The following is a 12245-nucleotide window of genomic DNA, read 5'->3' on the forward strand; positions in this document are numbered from 1 at the left end:
TTTGCACCTACAACTACAAAGTTCAAAGAATAATAATTATTAGAAATTCAAATTTTAATAAATTGAAATAATATAAGAAAATGAAAAATAACAAAATTTATTATATAACCAATTTAAAAAGAAAAAATTAATATCTAACCCAATGAAAATAAAAAAAATTGGTATCTAATCCTTTGAAAGAGAAATTGAAAGAAAAAAATGTCTATACCTTATAAATATGGGTAAGAAAATTTATATATTTTCATATTTTAATGGTATAAATTTATTAAAATATTAAATATAAAAATTATATTTATATTTAATAAGAATTATTTGAAGTGAAAATTTATATATTTAGATATTTTAATAGTATAAATTTATTAAAAAAAAAAGGTCAATAATATTAATGTAAAAATTATATTTAAATTTAATAACAATTAATTTTTAAAAATTTTGAATTTGTCAAAAATTTGTTAAAACACAAATTACAGAAACAAACGTAATTAAATAATTGTACTGACATTCTAAAAGCAAATTAACACAATTATTTGAGATATAATCAATTTCAATTCAATAATACTCGTTGCAGACAAATCATGACACTAATTTTAATATTTACTCAAGCAAATAAGGTCATTATTCATTAATTTAAAAAAATGGTTAACCCTTTCTATCTCTAAAATCTGAAAAATAATATATATATATATATATATATATATATATATTTAATAATGTTTTCTTTAAGACAATTTTAAAAGATTCATAGAAACGTGGTAAAAAAAAATGACAATAACTAGCTTACCAAAGGTGGCTGAATCTGATGTTCTAAATCACAGTGGCCAGGCTTCGGTTACCCACTGTAGTTGTGGTAGATGCATCGTCACCCCACAATGTAATGAAGGTTTTCGACGATTCGATTTTTATATATTCAAAATACATTCCAGGTTTAACATGAATGTTAAACCTGGAGTTACTGTTATTCAGTGCCGCTGCTATAGCGGCACCGATGCTTAAATAAGCTCCCTCCCCGTCCAATGAGACGGTTGCATTATAAGAAATGCAACTACAGGAGGATGTAGTACAGAAAAATGTAATAAAGAAGAGGATGAAAAGGCTAGACATTTTGAAGACGTATGGAGTTGCAGAGATTGAAACTTAAACGAGCGAGATTGAGAGCGAGATTGAGAGCAGGATTGAGAGCAGGATTGAGAGCAGATTGAGAGCAGATTGAGAGGTGCAGATTGAGGTGTGTTTCTTACTCACTTCAATTTACACTTATATAGGAAAGAGAAGAGAGGAAAATGGAAGAGGGGAAATAATGTGTATTTCTCCTTATAGCAAAGAAAATGTTATATGTCACTGTCCATTCACATTTGTAAATAAGGAGTTAAACATCACTCTCAACTCAATTTGTAAACCCAATCAGTTAAACATCACTCTCATCTACCTTTTGTAAATGAGAGGTTAGATGTCATTTTCATAAGACAAAAGAGACAAAGACAGACAGAGAAGAAAGAAAAATTGAAAAAGATGGATAATACCAAAGTTTTCCGGCGAGCGTAACCCAAACTCCGGCGACTTCGTATACGTCAGTCTCCAAACCCTTAGGCCTCACCTGTACCGACAGAAACCACGAAATAAAGAGAGAAAAGAGTGGAAGACGAAAGTTAGCAAAGAAGTTACAAACACAGAGATGGAGAATACCGAAGTTTTCCGGCGAGTACTCCGGCGACTTGAAAACTGCCTCCCACGAATTTCACCTGTAAGGACAGAAACCACGAAATGAAGAGAGAAGAGCGTGGAAGACGAAATTTAGCAAATAATTTACAACAAACACAGAGATGGAGAATACCGAGTTTTACGGCGACCGTAACCCAAACTCCGGCGACTTCAAAAACGTCAGCCTCCAACGAACCCTTAGACCTCACCTGTAAAGACAGAAACTACGAAACAAAGAGAGAAAAGAGTGGAAGACGAACGGTTTTGTCTCGTCGGACATAAACGCCGGCGAGACAGAGACTAGCAAAAGAAAGACGAACAAACCTGCAGAGAGTAACACAACCATTATTCTGGGAAGAGAGGACTAACGAGACCGAGCCAAGGAACACCTTGATGTACACGAGTGATTACTACCAAACGAGGCATAGGTTTGTCGGCAAAGAGGATGGAGTGATTGAAGAACCAGACAAAGGGTCGTCTCCTTCCGTTCTCGCGGCGGCAGAAACTAAAAGGTTAGGGTTTGTTATCTACTTTTTTATTTTTTTCCCAATGTTTAAAACGGCCCAACCCATCTCTAAATGTTTAACCCATCATTTTAAACGGCACAACCCGGGCAGAGGCACGCTTCGAACCTCGGTGGACGCAGATTTACCCTTCTATTTTTCAGGACATGATACGTGGCGTGCAGCGACTGGCAGTAGGTTTCGGGTTGGACCGTGGCTCGGTTTCCGGTTTGGGTTTCTGGGTCGCAGTCGTACGCGTGTCCATCTTGTTGCCGGACGCGTCTCCCTCCTGTTCGGCCGCCACGTGTTCGTCGCCGATTGCCTGAGTTCATCCCATTTACAGATTCCAGTCGAATTCCACACCAACCTATTTAATTTGGATTTTTCTATCTTTCAATCCGTAACTCGAACGAATTCGATTGCTTCACGAGAATTCAAGATCTCAAGTCCAACTATCTAGATATATTTTTCTTGCATTTTTTGATACTGACAATGAGATCGAAAATTAGAAAATATTCAGTTTCTTACCGAGGTTGGACGATTATCGATTTCGTTTTCCAATTCAATTATGGCTACGATTCCTTCGAAAAATTGGCAGAATCCTTACAACTAGATTATTAAGACCTAAATTATTCGAAACTCATAGATCTATGGCGAAACAAACGAGGTCGTAGACTTACCTCGCGTTCTTGCCCATTAATTGCCCGAAACGAACGATCCAAATGCTCAGACCGCTCCTTTTGATCCTCTGAGTAGATCTGGTAGGAGACCTGAGATCGAGAGTCCTTCCCTCCTCCTCCTTAAAATCTCTAACTCCTCCTTTCTCTCTCTCCTTTTCTTTTCTTTTCTTGCAGATCTGTGCAGACCCCTCAAGTTGGTGTGTGGGGGCAAAATGGTAATTTTTCCCCATTCGACTTCGACCCAAATTTTTTTTCAGTAAATCACCATTTTAAAAAAAAAAATCTTAGCTCCTCGATGTGTCCCTAACATTTTTTTCCTTCTACACCAATTTGAGAATCACGCTCTTAGACCTCCAATAAAATCTAGAAACTCGTAAAAGTTAAGAGGGTGCTAGGCCTAAAATAGTGTGAGTTGTACCTGTTGAGCTCGGGGTGTTACATAGCTCCTCGTGACTAATCCAAATCTCTAGGGGCACTCAAGTGTAGATTTACTGCTCATGATCTTGGGGTGCAAGGTTTACTGGAAACATTTGTAGGTCCACGTGTAAACAGCACTAGTTGTAGTGCCCTAAACTTAATTGAGTTCTCTCATGCGTGCTTTGCTAGGGAGACCTATCGATCACCTAATCACGTAATCCATAATTTAAACTTCGCCTTGGTCCTTTTCTGGGAGATGAGGAAGTCTATTGAATTCCTACCGCAGTTAGGTGGCTTAAAACGGACTTATGGATCGAGGTTTATCTATTATGACTCATCGAGTCTTTTTAGTCAGGAAGCTTTAGAATCTACACCCTATTACTAACCCTTACAATCCTAAGGTTATTGGTCAACCAAAGGTGTGATAAAAAAAAAAAAAAAAAAAAAATGTCTACCAGTACAATGTAATCGTACTAATTCTCATTTAAAAATAAACAAGTAAATGTTTCTAATAGTTCATGTTTTGGCCGAAAATTAAGAAAAAAAAAATGGTGAGAAGACTAACCTCAATCTATCTTCCTTTTCTTTTTTCATTTTCGGTTTGTTTTAAATATTTATCAAATTAGCCATAAATTTAATGAAAAACAGTTATTTTTAGAAGGAATTAGAAAATTAAATCTATTATATGGAAGGATTTAAGTTTGATTTTTTTTTCAAATAATTAATTTTGATGTGATATTGATTTAAAATATACACAATTGGTAGGATATATATGATTCATTATTTTAAAATAAAAAATTATTTACTATCAGATAGATATTTCAATGTCGGTGTTAAAAGTCTTAAGACACATGTCATCCATCAAGATTTTTATACTTTTCTTCAATATAAAAAAAATTTAAATATTTTCCATTCCATATAAAAAAGATTTGAATATTTTCCTTCCATATATAAAAAAAATCACGTGAGTTATACTAGAATGAAACAATAAACCTAAAATAATCAAAATTCAGTTTCAAAATATTGATGAGGTTTCATTTCCTAGAAATGTGATTATTAACTTTCCAAACCAAGCTTTGGAGAAGACATGGAAAGTTGTTCTTTATTACCTATAAAAATGAGTACAAAGTGTTGAAATGGAAAAAAAAAAAAAAACGAATACCATGGTGAAAAAACTCTCTTGTATTCCTTTTTTATTTCTTTTGAGTTGTTTGTGTCTCGTTTCCCAAATACATCAAACTGCAGCCTCACATGATTTTGTCAGAGACGCATGTAAGAAGTATGTAGAAGTAGAACAAAATTTTTGCTATGATTTGGTAGTTTCAGATCCTCGTGCAGACTTGAAATCAAACTTCTCAGGACTCCTGGCTATCTTCATAAACCATTCCATTGCATATGCCTCTGATACTCATAAGTACATCGTGGAGCAGCTGAAGAGGTCAGATTTAAGCAACATGTCTCGTCAAGCTTTCAAATTATGCGATACTAAGTATAAAGAGGGCATAGATGATTTTAAAGCATCATTACAAGATTTGTTAAATGACCCTAACACAAGTATGGTTGATAGTACAAATTTGGCAGCGGGTGCTTTTTATGCGTGTGACTTAGAATTTGGCATCTCCGTACCATATCCACCATATTTGTTGTCTCGTTGCAAAGGCTTAAATCCAATGTTGGATCTTGCATTGGGAGCTGCAAATTTCTTACAATGCAAGCATGTTCTTCCTTGCTAATTTGAGTAAAAAATGCTCAAGTCTTCATTGAATCCCAACCATACATGTGATTGTGAATTCAATGAATCAATAATATTTTTTCTTCTAAATTTAGATATTCTCATATGAATTATTATCTATTTAAAAGAATGTCCTTCATCATCCAAGTATTTTAAAATTGAAAACTAAAATTAATTATTATCTAATTCAAATCAATCTTTGAAAAAGACAGTCAAATTTGTTCTTTATTATCTATAAAAACGAGGAGCTGAAAAAGAAAAGGAAAAAAAAAAGTAAAAACCAACATAATGGTGAAAAAACTCTCTAGTATCATTTTTTTATTCTTTTGAGCGGTTTGTATCTCATTACTCAAATACATCAAATTACAGTCTCATATGATTTTATCAGAGACACTTGTAAGAAGTACGAAGGAGAAGAATGACATTTTTGCTTTGATGTGGTAGCTTCAGATCCTCGCGCAGACTTGAAACCAAACTTCATAGGACTCCTAATTATCTTCATAAACCATTCCATTGCATATGCCTCTAATTGTAATAAGTACATCGTGGAGCAGCTAAAGAGGTCAGATTTAAGCAACATGACTCCAGAGACTTACGTAGCCTGCAAAAATTACTACGAATGGGGCATAGACCTTCTTCAAGAGACGTTATACAATTTTTTACATTACCTTGACAAGAGTTTGATTAACGCTACACATTCTGCGTATTGTCATATTTCAAACCTGTGAATCAATATTTGAGAGCGCTGCACCAGAACCATCATCTTGGTTGTCTCGTTACCAAGGCTTACAACGACTTATGGAGCTTACAATTAGAGCTACAAATTTCTTTCTATGCAAGAAAATTGTTACTTATACTCCATTGCATTCAAACTAAAAGAATGCTTCCGTCTTAGTTGAATCTCAACAACATATGTGATTGTGAATTCAATAAATCGATAATATTTCTTTAGAAATTTGAATATTTTTATATGAATGATTATCTTTTAAAAATATATAATTTATATTTAAAGGAATGTCCACGGTAGAAAGTCTAATTATTATAGTAATTAATCAATTTCTAATTAAGACAAATTATTATCTTTTTTTTTTTTTTTTTGTTTTTCCCTAATTTCTTACGTAGATACATTCTAATTAAATTTTAAGCTCTATCTATCCGAAAATGAAGATAATTTGAGGCAAATTTTATAAGAAAATAACAAATATTAAATGGTTTGTACAATCATCAATGTAGCTAAGATGTCTTTTATCCACTCTATTTTATCAATGTGTTTGAACTTCCTATTAGAATAATTTCTGTGACATTTGTATTTTGAATGCGTTATCTGCTTCTGCTTCTCCTTTTAATGCATTTCTATTCTGTTTGTTCAAACAAAAAAATTTCATACTTCGCTGATTATTGTTTTCACCATAAGGAAAGCATATTTTCACGGATACCAAATATTACCTCATTTGCTAGACTCTGCCCTCATGCTGTGTTAGATTTCCTCTTCAAAAGCATGCCCCAGTTTGATTTTTAGATTTTTATATCACATTTTTGTCCCTTTAAATAGTATATTTCTATAGTTTTTGTTTGTCAGTTCATAGTTCATATTACATCTACTACCATTTTCATATGGATTTTAAATTTAAATGTGTGAACAGATAAGTTTTCATGTGATATATGTCGTTTGAATTTCGAATCTCACTTTCAAGAGATTTAACATCATTATGCCTTTGCCCTTCGAATTCCAACTTTTTAACCCATTCTAATCTTGGTTTGCAGTAAGGCTTTCAGCAACTTGTTTTGGGTCTATATATAATCAGAGGCGACAATATGTAACTACCATCTCCTTATCATTTTCTGGAGAAGAACATGTTCAATTGAAATTGTTGGGGAGCTTGATTCTAATCTGGATTTGTCAAAGCTGAGAGCTCATCCTCTCAAGCCTGTGATTCATTAATTGTATCCGGAAGCAAAGCATGAGTAGGGAACAAAAGAATCTTGTGAGGGTGTTTTAAAAACTTTGATAAAAAATCCAAATAACACAATATCTACTAACGGTGAGTGGGCTTGAGCTGGTACATAAATATTTGAGGTATTTTGTGATTGAGGATCCAATATTATTATTAAATGTAATGTAGGAGAGTTAGATTTGAATTATTAGAAGATTGTGTGAACTCAAATTTATTAGTTATTTGTTCTTTATTTATTGTTTAAACTCGTATTTGTTTGAGAAAAAATAATGTAATATTATTTAATATAAAATATTCATTAATCCATCGAAATTCAAATGGAAATTGATTCTAAAATATTAATTGGAAGTGATGTTAAAATTAATTTTTTTGTTTTGAAAAAAAAAACAGGTTTTAAATTAACATAAAACTTGAAGATTAATACAAAGTTTATATGGTAATTGAAATTCTATTGAATTATACAAAATATTAGATAAACTTGAATTATGTCCAATTATGTCTAGGTATTCGAAAATTATTTATAAACATGCACTATTTCAATACTGGTAACAATTTTTTACCTATTTTTAAATTTCATTTTATTTACCTTAAAACTTGGATATATATTATTAAATTACTGATGGGCCTAAACCAAACCAAGTATATATATTATTAAATTTCTGATGGCCTAAACCGTGCCTGGTATATATAGCTCATTCCGAGAGGGCCGTATCAGAAGGCATTTTTGCAGGAACGAAACACACACTTTCCTCCCGCCCTCCTGCCAAGGGCGAAACACTCACTTTCCTCCCGACCTCCCGCCAAAGACGAAACACTCACTTTCCTCCCGCCAAAGACGAAACACTCGCTTTCCTCCCGCCATTGCTCGAAGCTTTGAAGCGATTCTTGCGAGTACAATGTTTGTGAAGAATATTGCCTTTCCTCTCGAGTTTTTCTGTAAGTTAATTTCGTCTGCAGAAATCGTTAATTACATCTCTTGCTTCTTCCTCTCTGTGTTGTTTCCGCCGCTGTCTACTCTTTTTTCGCTTCCTTTTGATGAATTTTTGTCATCTGTGACTATCTTATAGGTTAGTTAGATGAAACACCTGACTGTGTACTTGAAAATGTCTTGTAATACCTTGCGTTTTCTTTAATTTGCCTTTCGTGATTCTTCATCCCTTCGAATGCATTTAATTGTGGAATTGTCTTAGATCATTTGTCGAGAACAATCGAAACTGATATTGAGGTATTTTCGTATCTGATATTGTACGTAGGCAATGGCTACTGAAGACGACTCCGTCAAACAAGTTGCTGCAGCACGTAAAGAGCGATTGAGAGCTCTTAAGAGCTGCTCAGGAATTGTTAACCGCTTCAGATGAGAAGAACTCTGGAGGAGAGGATAAAGAGAACGGTGCTACTGAAGATCCTGAAGAAACGTGAGTGTATCTTTTTCTTCACTTGTATTGGAACTTATTTTTTCTGGCAGTTTTTCGATTTCTCTGAGTTAGTCTATCAATAATGATTGTATTGTATTGCTCAAATTTTGGAAAGTTATTCTTCTATTCATGGATCGCTTTGTTTCTAAGCACATCTGAAACGTTCAGGTAAGTTTAATTTGATTTCTCTGTCTGTAGTATCCTCTCTCTAGTCTGTTCAACTCTATTCTCATTTAATTGTGTTTCTAAAGATCTAGCCTATGACATCTTCTCTAAATGTAGGATGCTAAACTATAATTCTTCTCATAGATTAGAAGCTTCTAACCTACTGAAACATGAATGATTTGAATGAAAATATCGAGAAAGTTGCACAACAATCCATTAAGGCTACATCCCGTAGAAAAAAATTAATTGCTCATAACTCCTAGAAATTGAGACTCCAGCGGAAAAAAAAAATTCATCGAAAGTAGCGCTATAAAGGAGATGAGGAGGTGAAAAGAATAGATTTCATGCTACTCTCTCTGACCTGAATGTCTGTCTCCTTCTACTAGGAACGATGATGTCCTTCTTCCTATGCCTTCAACCACTTTCTTTCTATCTTTGTTTTCGTTGTCTGACCTCTTTCCATCCTATTTTAACTATTTCTCTCTTCCTCTTCCTCTGGCCTCCCATTTTTGTACTTTCACTTTGCGGTGGGAGTCCATACTGGAATCACATGCTTGCACAGTGAGCCAAGTTCTCTATAATCTGGCTTGGGACATGTTACAGATGATTACTGCATGCTATAGCCAGTGTGCCAAGCTCTCTAAAACTTGTTTTGGAACATATTACAAATGACAGGCTTGGCAATAGTATCCGTGCATTGTCGAGGCTGCACAGTCAAAAGTTGTCCTCATTTCGTCAATAAGCTGCATCTTTCTGTTTGCAGACTAGAGTCATAAATGGCCACAAAAGGTCCAAATAGAACAGAAGACTAGCCAAATATTTGATAAAATAGTATTAGGAACCAAGCTGTAAAGTTTATGTTAACATGGTGCATACGAAGCATGCTTGTAAAAGTATCTTACCATTCACTAAGATATTTCCTTCATTTTTTTTTTAATATTTTTAAATTCTACCCTATCTTAATATTGTTTGGGCTGGTAGACTTTTAGATGATGATAATGTGATAACACTGATGATGGCAACATACAGCTTGACTGCTTATTTATCTTTTGAGATATATTCATAAAAAGATCTTTTGGGTTATGTTTTCACGGTTACCTTCAAAAGTGTTTCAACATATTTTCTCTCTTGCATGGGAAAAATGTGTTCCTATAAATGACATTCTTTTGTCCACCAAATATATGTTTAGTTTGATATCATTGCCAACTCATTTGAAAAGTTGACGTACAAAGATGCTATGCTAGTTAAGTACCTTTTCCCTCTTGCAATGAGTGCAAAATACGGGCAAACTCATTTTTTGTTGGATTTTTATGTGCCTCGTTTTCCTTCTCAGTTCTTGATTCACTAATAAATTATCCTTTTTCAGTAATCTTAGTATGAAATTTTGAAACTATGTTCCTCATGATAAGGAGCTTCAGGGGGAAAGCTTGTTCCACCTGTATTGCCGAAGTTTGAGGACCCTGTCGCTACTGAACCTCCACAATTAAAAGAGGTAGTTTTTTCAGTTCTGCTTTTATATGTTCTTAAACTAACCATTGCTTGTACTTTTGGGGTCTTTTGTATTAATTACATTCCATTGGAAATTTGTAGGATCCATTTGTAAATATTGCTCCAAAGAAACCAAACTGGGATCTCAGAAGGGATGTGCAGAAGAAGCTTGATAAGCTAGAAAGACGTACTCAGAAAGCATTATATAAGCTTTTGGGTGAGTAGGAATTTTGAATTAAAGCTCTGTGAACTTCATAAGTCTCTGTTTTATGTTCATTCTTTTACTCGCTTCATTTGGTATAGTAATTGGATATGGAAAATTTAATTTATTCGCTTTGTTTGTCTGGAAAGATATCTATCTCTAGTCAATTAGCATATATATAATATTGTTTTTATCTGCTAGTTCTATCTCGTGGTTCCATATATATATATATTTCATGTATTTTACAATCCTCCACAAGTTTCTTATAAAAAAAATTGAACTCTATCAATTGTGGATCTTTTCATTTAACAGTCATCCCTGCTGGGTAGTTAAAGTTGGGGGATTTCTGGGTATCGAGGGAAGTTGTGAAGATTGGAGTAGAATAGGGCTAGTTTAAACTATAACCTTCCCGTCTTTAAAGGAAATTATTGAACCTAAGAAACTACAATCTTTAGGAGGAATCAGGATGCCCCATATAGTTGTATTCAAGTTGATGTAGGTTACTCTCATTACCGTATGCATTGGAAGTTACAAGAGTGATTATTGTGTATCATAAGATGGTAGAAAATGATATGAAGCTCCCAAATTTTAATAGTGGTTACAACTTAGAGCACCCTTCTTGCAATATGAACTTTATTTTCGTGCAATTTTTTTTGTAGAGGAACAGGAAAAACAAAAGCAGTCAGTCGAAGGAGACGATGACCAAAATATTACAGAATGATAGTATGCCGCCCAAGTTATGAGTTCTCCAGTATTACAGTCGCAATATTCACTACTATTCGACAGCTCTCTATCTCATATGGTCAGATTTTCTGTAACCTTTCTGATCATTCTTTGCCGCAAATCTTTTGCTTTTAATTTATCTATTGTGGCTTCTGGTGTTCCTGGACTAATTATGCCCCATAGCATTGTTAGGCGAACACAACTTTCCACAATGGTATGATATTGTTCACTTTGAGCATAAGCTCTCATGGCTTTGCTTTGGGCTTCCCCAAAAGGCCTCAAAGCAAAGCCATGAGAGCTTATGCTCAAATTGGACAATATCATACCATTGTGGAGAGTCGTGTTCGTCTAACATGGTATCAGAGCTATGCCCTAAACTTAGCCGTGTCAATAGATTGGCAAATTCTCGAATGTCGAACAAAGGACTCCAAAAAGAAAAAATGAGTCAAGCCTCCTCGAAGGCATTAAAAAATGACTAAGACTCCAAATGAGGCAAGCCTCGATTAAGGGGAGGCGTACTTTGTTCAAGGGGAGGTGTTAGATGAAAGTGTTGTACCACATTGGTTAATTAGGGAATGGTCATGAGTTTATAATCTAAGAATACACTCTCCATTGGTGTGAGACCTTTTGGAGAAGCCCAAAGCAAAGCCATGAGAGTTTATGCTCAAAGTGGACAATATCATATCATTGTGGAGATTCGTGTTCGTCTAGCTCAAAGTGGACAATATCATACCATTGTGGAGAGTCGTGTTCGTCTAACAAGCATATCTCATACTAGATAGTGATTTGTGATTTGTATCTATGCTAAAATTACTTTGTACTTCATCTTATCTTCATTTTGAACCGTTTTCTTATTTTTTATCTGCTAGTTTATAATCTACAATGTACATTAATTTTGCTTCTGGTTTCAGTCAGACCTTTGCAAACGTTCCCAGTCCATTCAATTTCCAGATGACGTCAAACCTGTGAGTATAGATGCAATTAAAAGGTTTTTGTATGATTATTGATAACTTGTATGCTTTGGGTTTTGCAATTTCGAAAAACGTGACTGTTTGACTGAGGTCTCAATTTTCAGTTTAAATTTTAACCTTTTGAGAAGTATTTATGAAATCTTTTTCGCACAGAGTCCTGAAGGATGAGTTTAAATATTAGGTTTATGTTATTAAAAAAATATTACTTTTTTTTTTCTTCTGTCCACATCTCTCTCTATTTTTTCTCTTTTTCCTCTCATTTTAACAAAAAAAAAAAAAAAAAAAAAAAAAAAAAA

General features: G+C 34.1%; 1 pseudogene; it reads left to right on the forward strand.

Moving 5' to 3' along the window:
- Positions 1-8241: 8241 nt before the first annotated feature.
- On the forward strand, positions 8242-11158 carry LOC111495844 (annotated as a pseudogene).
- Positions 11159-12245: the final 1087 nt, after the last annotated feature.

This window comes from Cucurbita maxima, unplaced genomic scaffold (assembly GCF_002738345.1).
Source record: "Cucurbita maxima cultivar Rimu unplaced genomic scaffold, Cmax_1.0 Cma_Scf00021, whole genome shotgun sequence".
In the NCBI taxonomy this organism is placed as follows: Eukaryota; Viridiplantae; Streptophyta; class Magnoliopsida; order Cucurbitales; family Cucurbitaceae; genus Cucurbita; species Cucurbita maxima.